Source organism: Coenobita brevimanus, chromosome 100 (genome assembly GCF_032717465.1).
Source record: "Coenobita brevimanus isolate Jiangsu-jjx chromosome 100, ASM3271746v2, whole genome shotgun sequence".
In the NCBI taxonomy this organism is placed as follows: Eukaryota; Metazoa; Arthropoda; class Malacostraca; order Decapoda; family Coenobitidae; genus Coenobita; species Coenobita brevimanus.
In genome coordinates, this window is record NC_137053.1 from 46,598,344 (window position 1) to 46,616,741 (window position 18,398).

The 18,398-nt window shown below is 39.9% G+C and overlaps 1 non-coding gene across 1 annotated transcript; it reads left to right on the forward strand.

Moving 5' to 3' along the window:
* Window positions 1–215: 215 nt before the first annotated feature.
* LOC145414815 (5S ribosomal RNA) lies at window positions 216–334 on the forward strand. The gene has a single exon (XR_013899967.1). It is a non-coding gene; the product is annotated as a 5S ribosomal RNA (ribosomal RNA).
* Window positions 335–18,398: the final 18,064 nt, after the last annotated feature.

Below are 18,398 nucleotides of genomic sequence, written 5' to 3' on the forward strand. Positions count from 1 at the left end.
GCAAGTAGTACGTCATGATCACTAACTGTAAAGTCAGTAATTATGTTGTCTCCTTCTATAGTGTTGGGGGAAACAGCAGGAATCGTATGCGTATTTTCTGTTGTAAATACTGACGTGAAGAAAATATTAAGAATTTTCGCCAACATGGATTCATCATCAGTGTGCTCTCCATTATCTATGATTAAGGGACCAATTGTTGGACTTATTACCTTTTTGTCAACGGCCATACCACGTTGAGTACACCGCTTCCCATCCGATCAGCGAAGTTAAGCAACGTTGGGTCTGGTTAGTACTTGGATGGGTGACCGCCTGGGAACACCAGATGCTGTTGGCATCCCTAAGTGTCAAGTGGGGTTGGTGGAGGATTAGTGCCCCTCCCTGTAAAAACAATTAACTCTAAGCCCTTGGCCACCCCGTTTGGGATACATGGCGTCTGGCAATGATGATGATGATGAAGGGACCAATTGTTGGAGTTATTACCTTTTTGCTTCTTATGTAACTGAAAAATTCTTTGGGATTTGATTTACTGATCCTTGCAATATGTGCCTCAAGGTTTTCTTACTGTATTTAGCCTCTTTGTACAAAATGACGTGTTTGTTGTCATGAGGGTCTGGCCACAAAAATACGCATTTACGTGTTTGGCTTCTAGCAAAAAAAAAAAAAAAAAAAAGTAGGCAGAAAATAAGTTTTCGGCTAATCTGCACCTTTTTTGGAGGCATCAAAAGTAATGAGTTGGCAACTGTGGGTCCTGATACTGTCGAGATAGTGGACAGGTTTTTCAGTACCAAATGAGCTGTGAGTGGGGAAGGTACTGTGTGGTTTTGTCCCTTTAACCCCTGCCTGATCCCCCTCACCCTGACACACCATTTTCTTGGCAACTCAACTGTTAGCAGTGACCTGGCCAGTAAAGACATGTCACGCCATGGTCTCTCCAATGACGAAATGCAAGGCGAAATTTATTCCCGAGGTGGAGGACAAAGGAAAAAACAAGCAGAAGTGATGAGGTGGTAATATCGTAAAGGAAGGTGAGGTATGTTGATGTGTTTGGTGAGTGAAACATTGCTTATATTGCCTATATTGTCTGAAAACCAATATACTCTTATACTACATATAAATTCATACCAAATAAATAAATATACCTTGTATGAGTGGTTTGGAATAGTTACTCCTCCCATAGCCCACAGAAGACAGTACCATTGTTCAGAGGGACACCTGTATAATGCAATTATAAGCTCAGCTGAGCACTTTTGTGGGCATTTTCCAATGTTTCTCATAAAAAGTGGAGGTTTTAGCCAAAAAAAAAAAAAAAAAAAAAACTTTTTGAAAATCTGTTGGGATTGGGGAGGGGGTCAGTGGTGAAAAATTGGTTGGGACACGGCGTGTTAAATCTCCTCTATTACCCCCGTCCTGGCCATGCAACATATTTCACTATACCAATAGTGCTTATGTATAGTTTTTGGGCTCTGTTTTGATTAGATTTGGTGTCTGCAGTTGGAAATTTGGTGTCTTAGGAGCATTCCTGATCATTATCAGCCATTGGCCCGACAAAAATTGTGCTACTGTTTCTAATCAATTACACTGCCTCTACCCTGCACCAAATGTGAGTATTCAACTATAAAAATAGTGACAGTGAATCATGTGAATATAGTGTGCATATCCATTGTACAAGGAATTGGTGAAATACAGTACGTGCAGGAGCTTAGAGGGAGGCAGGAAACCACCCTACAGTCACGACATGGCGTGGGTACATTGTAGTTTTTTGCATTTTTCTCAAAAACTGTGAGGCGTCGGAGAACCGTTCTGATCTCAAATGAAAGCTCATTATTTTCTACATAAGATGATGAAATAAAAACATAACACTGCAGAGAAAAGTTTCTCGCTAGAGCTCCATGAATAAAAACTCTGTTGTCTGTTGGAAATAACTTTTACTTTTTAGTTCATTACTCGAAAACCATACCTCGTATCAAAATGCCACCTAACCCATTCGAAAGCTAATAAAATTCTCTTTCCAATGATGGTATAACATGTGGAGACTGATTAGTAAACATTCTAGTTATGATGTTAGGATGTGAGATGAATGTTCCCGAATTTTATTCACACGGCCCTAACATATGTATAGTGAGTTTTTCTTTGTGTCTGTTTTTTTTTTTTTTTTTTGCTTATCATGTAAAACAAACATCAACGAATAGGAATCTGTGGGTTTTATGGCAAAATATATATGTTTGGGTGGTGAAAAAAAGCCAAGAATACTCTTTTTTGGAGCTTGCAGCAGGCAGGGGGGGGGGGAGAAAAGCCGATGTGTCATGGAACACAAAACTTTTTCAAACTTACTGTGCGTGGAAGGGTTAATAAATTTTTTGGCTGTCCATCAAAAGGCATCGTATTTATTTTTATGACTTTGATTCTTTGTGGTATTATAATTTGTATTTGCAAGATTTTTTGCTTTTCTGACAATGTTTAATGGTGGAGTTCCACCATTTGGGTTAAGAATTTTTGGCAGACTTTCTGTTGCATATTGGAATACATAACCTGACTGCACTGTTGAGAGTTTCTGTAAAAAAATTCCATACATCATTGATATCTAAAGTTTTGCTGATGGGATGCCAGTCACCTGCACCTAAAATTGCCTTTAATTTCTTAAAATTTGCCCTCTTAAAGTCAGTCAATTTCTCGCAACTGGCCCTGACATTGTCTTCACGGATTTAAATATTAAATGTAACTATGCGATGATCACTTGTACTAAATTTTTCTCCTACAATAACATTACTCACTATGTTTTCTGATGTGACTAAGACAAGATCTAGGATGTTAGCTCCACGTATCGGATAATTTACAAATTGATACAAAGAACTTTCCCTGCATGTTTGTATATAGGTCTAACCCTGTGTCTGAGGATAAGGTCTCTCTCCATTTTGGAACTGGTAAATTCAAATCACCAAATATTGCAGTGCTCTGTATACAAGATATTTCGGCAGTTTGATTGTAGATTTCATTGTTGATGTTCAGTGGCTGACTAGGTGGATGATAAATTAACCCAAGAGTGATTTTATGACAAAATTTATTTTTAAGCTCAATATAAATAGTGTCAGTGTTTTCAATACATGGTTTGGTAATTACAACTGGATGGAATCCTGATTTAATATATAACAACACACTGCTCCCTGCTCAATCCTTCCTTTCACTACTGAAAATGTGATAGCCTGGTAAATGAAACTCAGCTAGAAAATCACTTTGATCATATTTAGCCACGATTCTGTTATACCAATTACGTCATCATATTCAGTAAAAACAAGGGCCTCTAAATAAGAAAATTTATTACATAGACCAGTCACATTTACAAGAGTTTAATGTGTTTTCCTTTCCAATGTGGGGAGCTTCCATACTTATTGATTCATTGGATCATATGACACCTTCGTTTGCCTCCCGTGATGCTTGTTTTTTCTCCAGAAAAAAATTACTGCATCACTAAGCTAACGACCGAGATGGGCAGAACCAATGGTATTCAAGTGTAGTCCATTATTTGCAAATAGCGTTCACTGTTCATAAAACTGGTTCCGTGTTGATGAACTCAAAACCTTCCTGCAGGCATAGTGACTTGACCCTATAATTTATACTAAAAGCATTACTGAAGAAGGCATTCCCTGTATCAATCTTTGGGAGTATTCCTGAAATTAAGATGTTGTTAGTTTTCTCCTTGTGGCATCGAATCTTCCTCCTGCACTTCTCTATCAGCTCCTCTGAGCGAGTTCGTACGACATCAGTAGTATCTGTATGAACGATAACTAGGCTGTTATTTTCCGCATTCTCAAAAATGTCATCCACAGCCCCGTTGCATCGTCTACTCCTGCACCTGGGATACAAAATGCTTTCGGTTTGAGGGTGCCATGCCGCAAAATTCAACCAACTGACCATGGATGATGGAGTCCCCCACAACCCGTGCCTCACGGGGCTAAATGGCATTAAATATATGCATTTGACCTCTCCTATGGTGGATAAATTTGTCTTGTAGCAAAAAGAGGGGCTCATGGTTAAGGTATCACGTCGGTCTCACCATTTCGATGAAACCGCATTTTTCATCACCCTTACTCATATCCAATGTATAATTGCCTGGCAAATGCAGATCATTATTCTGTGAACTGGCTGATTATGTTAATAGTGATCAAATTACACATATCTTACCTCTTTCAGAATGCAACCTTCTTCCAACTACCCCCCAAACTTCACCTTCTCTCATCCTTGACTCTTATCTCCTGAAAGCATCATACTTACACGTATATCTAGCACACTCACCCCAATTCCTACATCACTGCAGGGCAAAGTTAGTGTTACACTGAATTATCAAGCGACATATTCCATCCCTGCACAGCCAACGAAAGTAGCGCAGGTGTAATGAAAATGACTATTAAACATTAGGAAAAGAGAGCAAGGAGGAGAAAGACGACAAAGGATGCAGGCGCAAAGCTGGGAGGTGAGCAAGAAGGGAAAGAGAGATCTGAGAAAAAATGAATAAAAGGCAGGAATTAATGCTACCCGTATGACACGGGTTCTAAACCAACCATTCCTTGTCCTACGGATGAAATGGGACGCCATAATAAGAGGAAATCCTGAGTCTTTGTTGCTCTACATGCTCAGTCATACCACATCAGGGCCAGTCCATCCTATACGCTCACTACGCTCAGTGCATAGGGCCTCCGATCACTCGTGGGGCCTCCCGTCCTCAGGATGTGTATAAAAAAAATAAATAAAAAAAATAAAAGTACGTCGAGAATGGAGCTTATATTGTTTAATTGGTTCCACGTGCATGAACGTTGTAGTAACAACAATAATTTAATAACTGCAGGCAAAAATTATATTAGTCTTTTAGAGTAACAAAAAATAGTGGTAATTAGAAATTTGTTTAGTGGGATTGAACATTAAATTCTGATGGCAATACTGAGTGCAGCACTCCAGGAGATCAGCTGAATCACTGTCATCGCTGACTGCTGCCCTCAGTCAGCTACATGACTTTGAAGCATAAACATCTCTCAGGTTCACAAAAACGAACAAAGAAAAGGCTACATGAGGAGGCTCATGTTAACAGTAAAGGTTACTAATTTATTTAATGTTGCCACTCATCATGTGATTGTAGGCTACTGTTTTTAGAAGTGGCTAAACTGACCATATTTTATTGTTAACATTCTTGTCATGTTTTAGTGGCACCGCCCAGGGATTGGCATTGGGGTGCTTTCAAAGCTAGTATTCCGGTAGATGGCTCCATGATTTGGACAAACATTTTCCCCACGCTGTTTAAAAAGCATATTTTTCTTTGTTAAATATCTACACTGTCGTGTGAAACTGTGAATCATAATAATGTCATATACCACAATATAAGTAATACAAATAGAACACATATATATAACGTAGCGTGAATTGTTTATCATAAACAGAAATTAAAATATCATTGATGACGTGATGGAAACCGCCCTTTCAGAGTCCTATATTATTTAATTTCTGTTACATTTAGTGTAAATTTGGTTCTTAATTCTGTATATAGTTTGTTCAGACTGTAAATTACACCTAGTGGGTATCTTGACTCATTCAGTCTCTTCGTGGGCAGAAATTTAATGTTGAATAAATGCTGGGACTCAACATTTTGCTCACTCCCATCATGCATGCGCATAACAAGACAGTCCCGTGTTTAATTTTTTTTCACGAGAGATTTGTTTTCCAAACAAACGCACGAGGACTAAAGTTTAAAATAATACTGTTAAGAAGCGAGATTTTCCAGTTAGGTATTGCTAGAGAATTCTCGACGTTTCCCGATATTTACCATAGGTTTCGGTACGAGTCAGAGTTGCCAGTTTGCTTGCTGTTTGTGAGCGTAGTTGTTTCGTAAGTTATGCATTAATTTTTTTGCTCTTTTTCTATGATGTTTTATTTATGTGATGGTTTGCTGAATTGCGTAATTCAGTTTAAGTTTGTATGCTAAATAATATACAGTGTTATGTAATGTAAGAAAAGTCTGGCATGTTTTGATGTCTCCTAGTTGGTAACTGTTAGCTTTGGCCCGTCGCGTTTATGCCAGAAGTTTCTTGAGTAATGTAAGGCTATATAAGGATGGGAAAGAGACTACAGGAAGTTCAGTTGGTTTTCAGTTCAGTTTGAGTGAAGGTCAGTCAGTCTTCAGTTCAGTTTGAGTGTAGTGCAGTGCTGTTAGTGAAGTTTGTGAAGTGTTGCTGGCAAGCATTAAGTGTAATTACTGTCAGTGAAGATTATTTTCGGTACTTGTGAAAAGTGAAGTGTTGTCAAGCATTAAGTGTAATAGCACTGAAGTGTTGTAAAGCACTAAGTGTAATAACAATGAAGTGTTGTCAGTCATTAACTGTAATAGCAGTTAGTAAAGTTTGTTTAGCTCCAGTGCTTGTGAGAACAGTGAAGTTGGAAAGCATTAGTGGATTTACTTGGAAAATAAAGAGAGTGAACTTTGGAAGCCAGTGTTTATTTACAACGCCTCAGCAGATCTTGTGTACTGTACACCTAAAGGCTGACCACAGGAAGAACAACTCATTGGGCAACGTTCTTCCTACTGTATACTGTACTACTGCTGTTGGAGCCTGTGGCGTGTGGGGTAGGGACGTAACAATACAATTTAGACTGTGGTCTGGTTAGGTTAATTGAAGTATTTTTGTTGTAACCTATATGCCACTATTAAGCTTTTTAGCTATATATTTTTTTCCTTTTTTTTAATAAAAGTAATTCATAATCCTACAAAATGTATAACGCTGTAGCCTTTTTGCCACTATGGAGTTATACAGCAATGACCATTGCTGTTATTATATATATGATTAATAATTATTTGTACTTTATACAGTCCTTTCACACAAGGTATCATTATTATTTTTTTTTATTCAGAGAATAAAAAATTATGCAGTGCAAGTTTTTTACATTGCTCAGGACAGGGGTATAACTTAAGTGATGATTATAAAGGGTATGGGTTAAATGTAAATAAAGAGGGGGGGGGTCTCCAAAATAGATCCAGCGTAGGGCCTCAGAAAGCTAGGACCGGCACTGTACCACATCTCTCTCTCTCTCTCTCTCTTGGCTGAGCGTGACAAATCAGCACAGAATGAAAATCTGTATTTTTCTCACAACATCCGTGCCTCCGCCACTTCATCACAAATCCCATCATTTATCCATTTATCCTTCCATATCGGGCCACAGGTAATTCTGAGGCTAATTATATCAGTAGTTCTCATTCACGGTTCATATATCATCACGTCTCACTTCTGCTGCAGTATCACTGTTATAACTATGTACTGTCCCAGCATGGCATCATGAATGTAGTAGTCCAGAGGTTACCAACACATTTATTGATTTCATAAAAAAAAAAAAGCTACACCTATTTACACTTACATAATCTTAATTATATCTATACAACCAGGCTAAGCAGTGTACATGTATACATTTAGTAAACTAAGAAAATGCATTGTCATAAAACATAATTTGAAAAAAGCTTTTCTGTATTAGCAAGGGCTGAACCGGCAAACGGAATAGAAAAAAATACTACACCCAAAGAACACTTCTTGTGACATACACCAACAGAAACGTCTCTTCTAAGAAATTCGAAAAAAAAAAAAGCACATCCATCATTTATTGCAGGAATGAAACAAGATAGTATTTTGAGCAAAATCTACGGAAGTGCTACTCGAGGTTCCATTTAACCCGAGCCGCCAACACTGCCACGTGGTCAAACAGAGGACTTTAGCCTGTAGCAAATAAATTGATATCCGTTCCTAGGAAGGCGGTAACCCATATTTTTTCCTTGACTCAATGAAATATCTATGCAGTATCAGGAAGTGCGAGCCATCCACCAAGACTCAGGACCAGCGTTAATCCATCTCATGTTACAATCTGTCCCACCATACAGCTTATCATACCTTTAGTTCACATCAGTGGTTTACTACTACATTTACATTAAAACATCATAGCGTCGTGTTATATATTATACACATTATGCATTCATATGAACATGTCAACAAGAGGAAAGGGTTAATAAAGCCAAAATAAATACTGGATTGCAAAGACATCTTCATAACAGATCGTAACATACCAACATACTAATAACATAATAATAATGTTTTTGAGAGGTTTCTTCACGTCCACGTATACATTCTAAATTTTTGCCACTGAGCTTAAAGGCCCTACCATCTTTCTTCCTTGAGCCATTATTTGCTTCAGCCAACTTTCCATTTCCATCTTTATTCACCTCATTACCGAAATGCTTGGAGACCTACGCATTTTCATTTTCTGTAGCATTCTTTCCCTGCTTAAAGTTCGTCTTTCTCTTCCATTTTCAAACATATTACTTGGCTTTTCTCTATACTGACTTATCTGTCATACACACTGCTAAGTTTCTACCAGGCTTAGAAATTTCTACTCCACTTCTGCCATTAGCACTGCATAATTTGCTTATAGAAGTGATGACAGTTCGTATTAATATTTTTTCATTACCCAGAACCATTTTCCTGCCATTTATCACCGCTTTCACCTGTCTGATTACACCATCCATATATACATTAAACAGACATTATGAAAATGGCTCATCCCTGCTTGAGTTCAACAGTCAAACCTACTCTCTCACATTATACACCATACAGTCCTTACCACATTAAGCCACTGACTGAAATATTTTCTACCTCACCTCTTGCAGCTTACAGTCTGCTATCCATTACTTTTGTTTCTGTGCTACATACGGTTCCTCCACTAACTTACCTTGTGTTTATACAAAACCGACTTATTCTATTGCTATTTGTTACTGGAACTGTTTGCCAGATATCCCATGTGCTCTCTTCTGATTTTCCTGTGGCACTTTACATATCCTTCCTCTCTGTCACATACTTATTTCAGCTTCCTAGCAATTACTCGTATGTATCATCTTCAAATTACCTCTTGCCTTTATTTCTTTACTTCTCCGGGCTCTCCTTTCAGTTTTTCCACCACCGCACAGTACACACATCTTTTTTGCATGTGCACAAACTGTCTCCCTTTATATTTTCCATACTTCCTTCAGTCCACAAACTTCTTGCACATTGTGTCACCTAACTTCATCTCTATTCCTCTGATTTTCTTGGTATAACCCGGCTTTAAGTATTCTCTGATCACACTCATTTCCAGCTGATTATTCTTTTTAGTGTGCCAGCCAAGCGCATTCTGATGTAGCCTACGTCAAAAATGGTCTGCTGATCCATTCAGTAACCCAGAAGCTGTTCTTGTATCTAACGCCTCTTTTTCAATCCCTCATCTGTATACACAAAGTTAATCATTGTCTTTTACCTCACCGTTCTTAACAGCCGAAACCTTTACATTACAAGTCTCACCAAAAGCACCACCATTTGCATTTACCCCAGACACACCCAGACTGTCAGTTACAGCTTCATTCCCTCGTCATCTCTTTTGCTTTCATTATCAGTCATTAGGATTACTCTTTCTCTCTTATTAAAACTGTTCAAACACATCACTATCCATTTAGAGGTTCTTCACTGTCTTCCTTAGCATTCGAGTAACATTTAACAAGAAACTAACAAGCACACTGCAGTCATAGTTCACAATATTTTTAGCAAGACATCCGCTCTCAGTTAATAAGGCGTACTGATATTATACTAATCTTTACCCATTTCTGATGTTTAACTTAGTCGTTATTAAAGACTTTTCAGTAATTCAATGAAAATATGATCATTAAGCAAACGCAGGTGATATTCTCACCTGAAATTCTGGTAGATCAGTCACCAATACAACAGCCAATCCCAGCAGGAAGGCAAACATATGTTCTTCCAATGAAACTGAGTGATTATACTGAGCTAAAAACAACTTCACATCGCACCAACCTACTATATGCGTGCACAGATCTACCCGTGCATTTACTTTTTTCTTTTTTCTTTTTACAATAAACCAAGAGCTGTGTCTCTCGGGCGTCGCTAAAAATCAGGTATATGAGAGTAGTGCACACTAGTTTGCTGTTGTTATTGTTCATTTTCATTTGTTTGGAGAATATTTTGAATTAAACCATTATGACGCCCATACAGCAACGTTCTTCACAAGCTGTATTACCTCCTCTATGCTCTGCCACTCATTACCATCTCTGTCTGTGGTACTGACTTCTTTTTACTCGCCTCCACCTTCTTTTTAGACTCCTCTACACACAAACATAGAAATCTGAAAAATAAATAAATAAATATATATAGATAGATAGATAGATAGATATATAGATAGATAGATATATAGACAGATATATATATAGATAGATAGATATAGATATAGATATATAGATATATATAGATTTGTATATACTAGCTGCGTGTAAGGATCCCAAAGAGGATGTGTCCTATGATCCCTGCCATGTGCAGCCGATTTTTTGTCCTATACTTATCTCAGGTTTTGCAGCCAATCTCTTAGTCTATATGATCCTTTCATAGAGAGATAGGAAAGAGCAAGTTAGTTCCTTGGCAAATTAAAGAATATATCTCAGTTCTTCTTGTCACTTTTCCATAGCTACCGACCCACCTCCGTGTCTACCTGCCCCCTTATTATCTTACCTAGAATACTTCCTTTCCTACCTATATACCTCTCTGCCTATCTATTTACGTATCAACTTTCCTGCTTAACTACCTCCCTTCGTCCTTCCTTGCTTGCGTCCCTATCTACCACTTTACCTACAGTAGCTCTCTGTATGACCCACCCACCAACCTACCTACCTTCCAGCCTACCTGCTTCCATACCTTCCCTGCCTACCTACCCATTTGGCATCCTGCTTCCCTGCCTACCACCCTACCCGCGTCCCTACGTATCTCCATACCTAATTCCCTGCCTACCCAACTACCTACCTCCCTGCCTACCTAATTACCCACCTCCCTAAAACCTCCTATTATTCTTCCTTGCCTGTCTAACATCTGTTCTCACTATCAACATGTCTCCCTCCAACTTCTAATGCGGCAGCGACACAAGCGCATTACTATTATTATTATTATTATCTATCCAACTATCTATCTATTGCCAGACGCATCAATCCCGTTTGGAGTGGCCACAAACAAATCGCCTCCAAGTCGCCCTGTCCCCCGCCATTTCACTCCCCTGCTCCCAGCTCACACCCCCCTCTCTCATATACCTCTCCACCCCATCCCTCCATCGCATCCTCGGCCTCCCCCTCCCTCTTTCCCCCTCCACCTCACTCACATACACTCTCTTCGTCAGTCTTTCACCCTCCATCCTCTCCACATGGCCAAACCACCTCAGTGTGTTCCTCATAACGCTTCCTATCACATCCACATCAACACCACAACGCTCCTTTATATCCTCATTCGTCAGCCTGTCTCTCCATGTGACTCCACAGGCTCCTCTTAAATAACTCATTTCCACTGCTCTCACTCTTGATTTGTGTCCTTCCAACAACGTCCAAGCTTCACTTCCGTACGTTAGAGTTGGTATCACAATACTGTCATGTAGTAACTTTTTCACTTCCATGCTCACTTCCCTGTTTCTTATCACTGCTTTCAAGGAACCAGCAACCTTTCTTCCCTGCTGTACCCTTTCAAGCACTTCACCCTCCAAACCTCCATCCTTACTCATCACACTACCCAAGTACTTAAACGTACTCACACTTTCCAATTCCTCACCATCCAACCTCGCTGTACATTCACTGACTTCACCTCTCTCAAAGACCATCATTTTACTCTTCCCTACATTCACCTTTAGATTCCGTTTCTTACACACTCTCCCAAACTCATCCACCAAGCCTTGCAGCTCTCCTTCGTCTTCACTCAACAAGACAGTATCATCTGCAAACAACGGTACAGGGAGTTTCCAAACACTATCCTCTCTCACCATGGCCACTCCAACATCCACTACTCTACCTTCTACCTCTTTTATTACCCCATCCATGTACAGATTGAACAACCATGGAGACATGACACATCCCTGTTTCAACCCAACCTTCAAAGAGAAAAATTCACTTAGATCACCATCCACACGCACTGCAGCCTTCGCACCATCGTACATACTCTTCACAGCATTCAACAACTTTCCATCTACTCCATATATTCTTAACACTTTCCACAATCCTTGTCTATCCACCCTGTCATATGCTTTCTCCAAATCCATGAATGCCGCATACAACTTCTTTCCCTTCTCTAGAAACTTTTCCACTAAAGATCTGAGAATGAATACCCGGTATCTGATCTACACAACCTCTTCCCTTCCTAAAGCCTCCCTGTTCTTCTCCAACTAATTTCTCTGTTCTTTCTCTAAGTCTGTCAATAAGTATCCTACCATACACTTTTCCTATTATACTATTTGCCAGTCTCCTGTGGGTTGCATCATAATTCTAATCACATAAATTTTCCTTTCTAAGGTTACCAATTTACGATGGCAGAATTAAGAGGTAGGATGGGACTAGAGTGTATGGTACTGGTGCTGCGATGAGGAGAGGTTGATTGAGAAGATTTGGACATGTGGAGAGGATAAAGGATGACAATTGGGTGCAGAAAGTGAGAAGTGTTAATGTTAAAGGCAGGGTTGCGAGAGGTAGACCGAATAAGACCTGGGACGAGGTCATTGTGACCTCAGGGATAACGGACTGAATAGGGAGGCCGAAAGTGATCGGTCAGCATGGGGAGACACCATTAGGTGATCGAGGTGGACGCATCCAAGCATGTTGGAGCCTTTAAAAATAAAACGGTAAATAAAACGGTAAATATCTACCTTGAGGTAGATAAGATTTTGTCTTCCACTACGAAAAGATCACTTCATGGAGTTGTATGGATTCATTTAACACATTAATCGTTCAAACCGGTCCATATTTGCGGCATTTTGAGCATGGGCAGAGGGACAGAAAACACCAATACTGGCTTAGCCTGTCGAGGACTATAGTAGGACTCGCGCACGTTTGCGGCTGTGGTGTGGCCGCACCTGTGTACAATGGTGCCACGTTTCCCCAACTTGCGATGTGAAACGGAAGCTATTTATGTACAAGGCATCACAAATTCGATAAATTCAGATGAATAAAACTTACACTTGTGTATTTTGATGGATGAATCAACAGTAATCTTATTATGCATAAAATATTTATACAGTAACACAGAAACATGGCATACATATTGTACAGTGTTGCTAAAAGAAATTGTAGTCACTTTTAATAGTTTTTAGCGTAGTTTTAGGGTGGGTAATAATATCACAGTTATGGATATAAGATAATGACCTGAAAAAAGAAGAAATATGCCAATATCCAAAGTAAAAGAAATAATTCATGTAATTCTTGTGAGTGGCAACACTTACACTGGCCTAAGATAAAGTACGTACCTCCGTAGACCCAAGCATATCTTGTACAGATGTTGCTAGGGAAAAATGCTCACATTTACCGGCTTTTACCATAATTTTAAGGGCGAGGGATAATCACATTTATAATCATAAGCTAATATGTAGGACAAAATAGTAGGCATATGCCAATACCGAAGTAAAAAAAAAAAATTATTCACTCGCGAGCGGCAACACTTCCACACCCAGTCGGTGAGAGAGAGAGAGAGAGAGAGAGAGAGAGAGAGAGAGGCAGGAGAGGGGCATGCATTGAATGCATTGTCGGCATCACTAAATATAACAAAACCAAATTAACAAATGAAAGCACAATTATAAATAACTTATAAAAGAATCAAAAGTACTCAGGGTGGCTCACATTTCCCGCCAGGAGAGAGAGAGAGAGAGAGAGAGAGAGAGAGAGAGATAACGGTATAGAAAACGTGGCAACACTGTACACAGGTGCGGACAACACCACAGCCGCAAACGTGGGCGAGTCCTACTATAACAACTTTGTCGTTTGGAATTTAAACCTTTCCACCGCCATCACCGCCACTCAAAACAATCCCATTTACATAAGGTGTACTCGTCACCGTCCTGCCCCACTAACCACCACCATCTTAGTCCTTTCTACCTGCTCCTGCTCACCTCGTCCAAATATTGGTTCTGCACTTGTGATACAGATTTTACCACCCTACCTACAATTGCTCCTGAATGGACGTAAAAATATCCCAATCTAACCTAAAATGGAATGACAGGGTCGAAATGGTGCTGTGAACCTCATTGGGCTTGTTTATCTTGAATGATCCTGTGATCTGAGCTGAGCTGACTGTCGGAATGGAAATGAAATGCTTAGATGGACGTAAATTAGCCACTTTGATCAGAATCGACGTAATTTGTCCTAATTGCACCTCGGATGACATGAACTGGGTGACTTGGCTGGACTGGATACAAAGGGTCTGAATGGATCTTGGTCTCATAAATGGACTGTTGGATATGAATTATCATTAACGGATTTCAGTGGGCTGTAGCTAACCTGACTGTGCCTGAACTCGTTGGGACAAGGTTAAACTGTTGTGACTGGTTCTTATCTGTAATTACAATAAGGGAGGGATATAATACTAGCGAAGTTAAGTGCATGGCTGTTATTCTTTTGATGGGACCAGAATTGATGTGAAGAAAATGAATAGACTTAAAGTAGCCTGAGTATACTACTGGACTGATATTCGCTATTGACCCATGCAAGGAAATAGTTGGATAATGCTTCAGCTCATATTTTTCGACAAATATGCCGACTGACAGTTATGCTGGTACGACACTGGTATGCGGTTGATGGACGTGCTTACTGATGAGGATAGAGTTGGTTACTTTCCATTTCTTTTCTTTAATTATGTATCCTGTTCTCTACCAAAGTACAAAGGCTACGAAGTTATGATTAAAACTACAGTATCAGTAGTGTGTGTACACAGAGAACGATTCTTACACGCGAATTCCTGATATATTGGCTCACCCAGTAAAGCAAACTTCCGGCTCTAAATTAACACAAGTTATTAAGGGATGTAATTACAAGTTTGGAGGCAAATTATGCATCTCGCTCCTCTGGACAGAAATTTCAGTAATTATATGATCAAACGCACTTAATTTGTGATGGCTGGCCCAATTTTCAAGCAGCAGTCTGCACAGCCAGCAGGTTATTATAACTTCATTGCACCAACATGTTATAGTAGTGGTTCATTATGGTAACAAAATAACAAAATACAGTAGTGTCAGTTAGTTTCAGCTGATTATTTTATCTTTTTTTTTTTTTTTTTTTCCGGCCTATCAACCATTGGGGCCGAAGCCCCTGGTTATTAAGGCCATATATATATATATATATATATATATATATATATATATATATATATATGTATATACATTTAAACATATATACATATATATACAAACATATATATATATATACATACATACACACACACACACACACACACACACACACACGCTTCCATGCATACATACAGACACACTTTCATGCAAACGTACATATATATATATAATAATTTTAATCTTATTTATTTTTTTTTTTTGTATTTTTATTTTTTTGATTTTTCCTTGTGTGTTTTTTTTTTTATACCTTATATTATAAAGTAAAACTAATCTAAACACCCTAAAACTAATCACCTAACAGACAAATCGCTAACCTATACTAAATCCTACAGAGACAAATAGCTAGACCTACATTAATGGTAAAAATACCTCGACTAACAGAACACCATCGACTGCAGATATGTAATGCCTTTCTACATTACATACCTGCACTCATCACCTGCTAACTGTCAGTCGAGGATCAACCTAATATAGGGGACATCAATATATGAAAGGGAACCAGACGAGTCAGGAACATTTCCATATACGTCAGCTGTCGTCCCTAATTAGAATAACTTAAGCAAGATAATATAATGTATTTACATAATTTGTACAGAAAGTGAAGAACCTCGCCCAGCAGACCACCATCGACTGCAAGTGCCCAATACCTTCCTATATTGCACACTTGCACTCATCAGCTGGTGACTGTCAGGCGAGGAACTTGGCTTAATGTTAGAAATAGATCGGTGGGAGGAGGAACTATTTATAATATGTCAACTGTCAACCCTAATTAATATTACAATATATACATATTTACTCTTCATAAAAACCATAACCACACAGTAAAAAAGTCACATCACTCTGATCAGTCCGGTCTCTCTCAAGAAAGCCATCAATTTATCAGTCATAACAATGTCCCCATCACCCAGGATGGTGGAAAGGGTGAAGGGGACGTCTACTGCGCCGCAGTAATTTATAAGTGAAGCACGTTCACGAATAAATCGCCGACAGCGCAGGATGATATGACTGATAGATGACACCGCATTACAGATGTCACAGTGCGGTGGGAAGCGTCTTTCCATATATGGTTTTATGTGGGTTAAAATGGTGGCATTAAGCCGTAACCGTGCCAACACTTTTTCTTCTAGGCGACTGGGACGGTTGGCAGTGTCCCAGTCGCCCAGGTACGGTTTACAAGTTGGAATATTTAGTCTGGTCCACTGACCTTGCCACAGAAGATTTATTGATTTCTTTCCGAGAGAGAGACTCGACCGTAGATCACGAGGAACGTTCCAAGTCTCCTCGAGTTCTACAGCCGACTTTGCAAGTAAGTCAGCCTGCTCATTGCCGTAGATACGACAATGACCAGGCACCCAGATCAGCGTGAATGACTTGTTGCATGAATGCAACTTATTAACGATGCGGCCCTGGATCTCGTGACAGTCCGTAGTACAAGATGCAATTGCCTGAAGGGCTGATTTTGAATCTGAAAATATGACAAATGAGTCATGCCTAGAATTGAGAGCATAGTCTATGGCTTTGTCAATAGCAAAGAGTTCTGAAGTAAACACAGATGTATGAGTCGGCAACCGATACCGGAGGGCACATTCAGTCGACCACACACTTGCACCCACACATTCACTCGACTTGGAGCCGTCGGTGTACAATTGATGGGACCCCAAGTGACGAACAATGATGTTACGAAACAAGTGGTGGACCTCCGCCTCCGGCGCCTTGGCCTTTGGTGCTGGGGGCCATGTAACATCGACTGTAAAGCCGGGTGGCTCCCAAGGCGCTATATTTTTAAGCACCAACTTGTCACAGTCACTGGGGTCCACATCAAGCTCCTGAGTCAGTAAGTGGAGGCGAGCGGCAAGTGGCCGACGCACCCCCCGCAGAAGGTGGTGGTATTGACGCAGGGAGGTACAGGCCTTATTGCCGATATTGCTTCTCCTTAATGTCCTTACGCCGCAGGACAAGGCCAGGTGGTCACGGCGAATACGGAGGGGAGGCACATTCGCCTCCACTTCCATACGAGCCACACGGGTACACCGTACAGCTCCAAGACACATTCGCAAGCATTTATTCTGCAACACATCCAATCCTTTCAGCATGGCATCAGATGCCGAGCCATACACCTGTGCGCCATAGTCTAGCTTCGATCGAATAAGGGACTTATACACCATTAATAAAAATTTTCTGTCGGCACCCCATGTAGTACCCGCTAGGTACTTGAGGACACTTAATGGTTTATCACAACGAGCAAGCAAAGTATTAATGTGAAGTTTAAAATTCATTCTACAATCAAAATGTAATCCTAAAAATTTTACAGAATTTTGAAAAGGTACCGCCTGATTATCCAAAGTTAAGCACAAATTAGGTACGTTACGATTAGTGAAGACTATAGCGGCACACGGACGGAAAACTTATATCCCCACTGCAAGGCCCATTGGTGGACGGAGTCAAGGGCTGCTTGAATCCGCCCAGCCGAAAATTGTGCATTACAGGAAGAGTGCCATATTGCACAATCGTCAGCGTAGAGTGAGTATTTAAGATTCCTTGGGATGGGAGCTGATGACAGAATATCATTGATCATAATACTAAATAAAGTAGGACTAAGCACACTTCCCAGCGGCACCCCGTTTTCCTGGATAAATATATCCGATGTTACGTTACGGGGCAATTTGACAGAGAAAGTCCTGTCCCTTAAGAAATTTGAAATAAAAATAGGCAAATTTCCTCTTAAACCATAAGCATAGAGCTTCATTAGTATACCGTGTCGCCATGTCATGTCATAGGCTTTATGGATGTCCAAGAACACCCCTATCATGAATTCTTTATTGGCAAATGCCTCTGCAATACAATGCTCCAAATTCATTAAATGATCTAGTGAACTTCTGTATTTACGGAAGCCACATTGTTGATCATTTAACAAATTCTTCGACTCTAAAACAAAAAGAAGCCTATTGTTAACCATACGTTCTATGACCTTACATAGACAAGAAGTCAACACAATAGGACGAAATGAAGTGGGATTCATAAGACGACCAGCCTCTTTGGGTATCGGTATGACGTGCGCAAAGTGCCATGAGTTTGGGAACGTTCGAGACGCCCAAATCTCATTGTACAATGCTAACATCTTAATCAGGTTGTCCTGATTAAGATGCTGGATCATACCGTACGTGATGGTGTCTGGTCCAGGGCTGGTGTCTTTA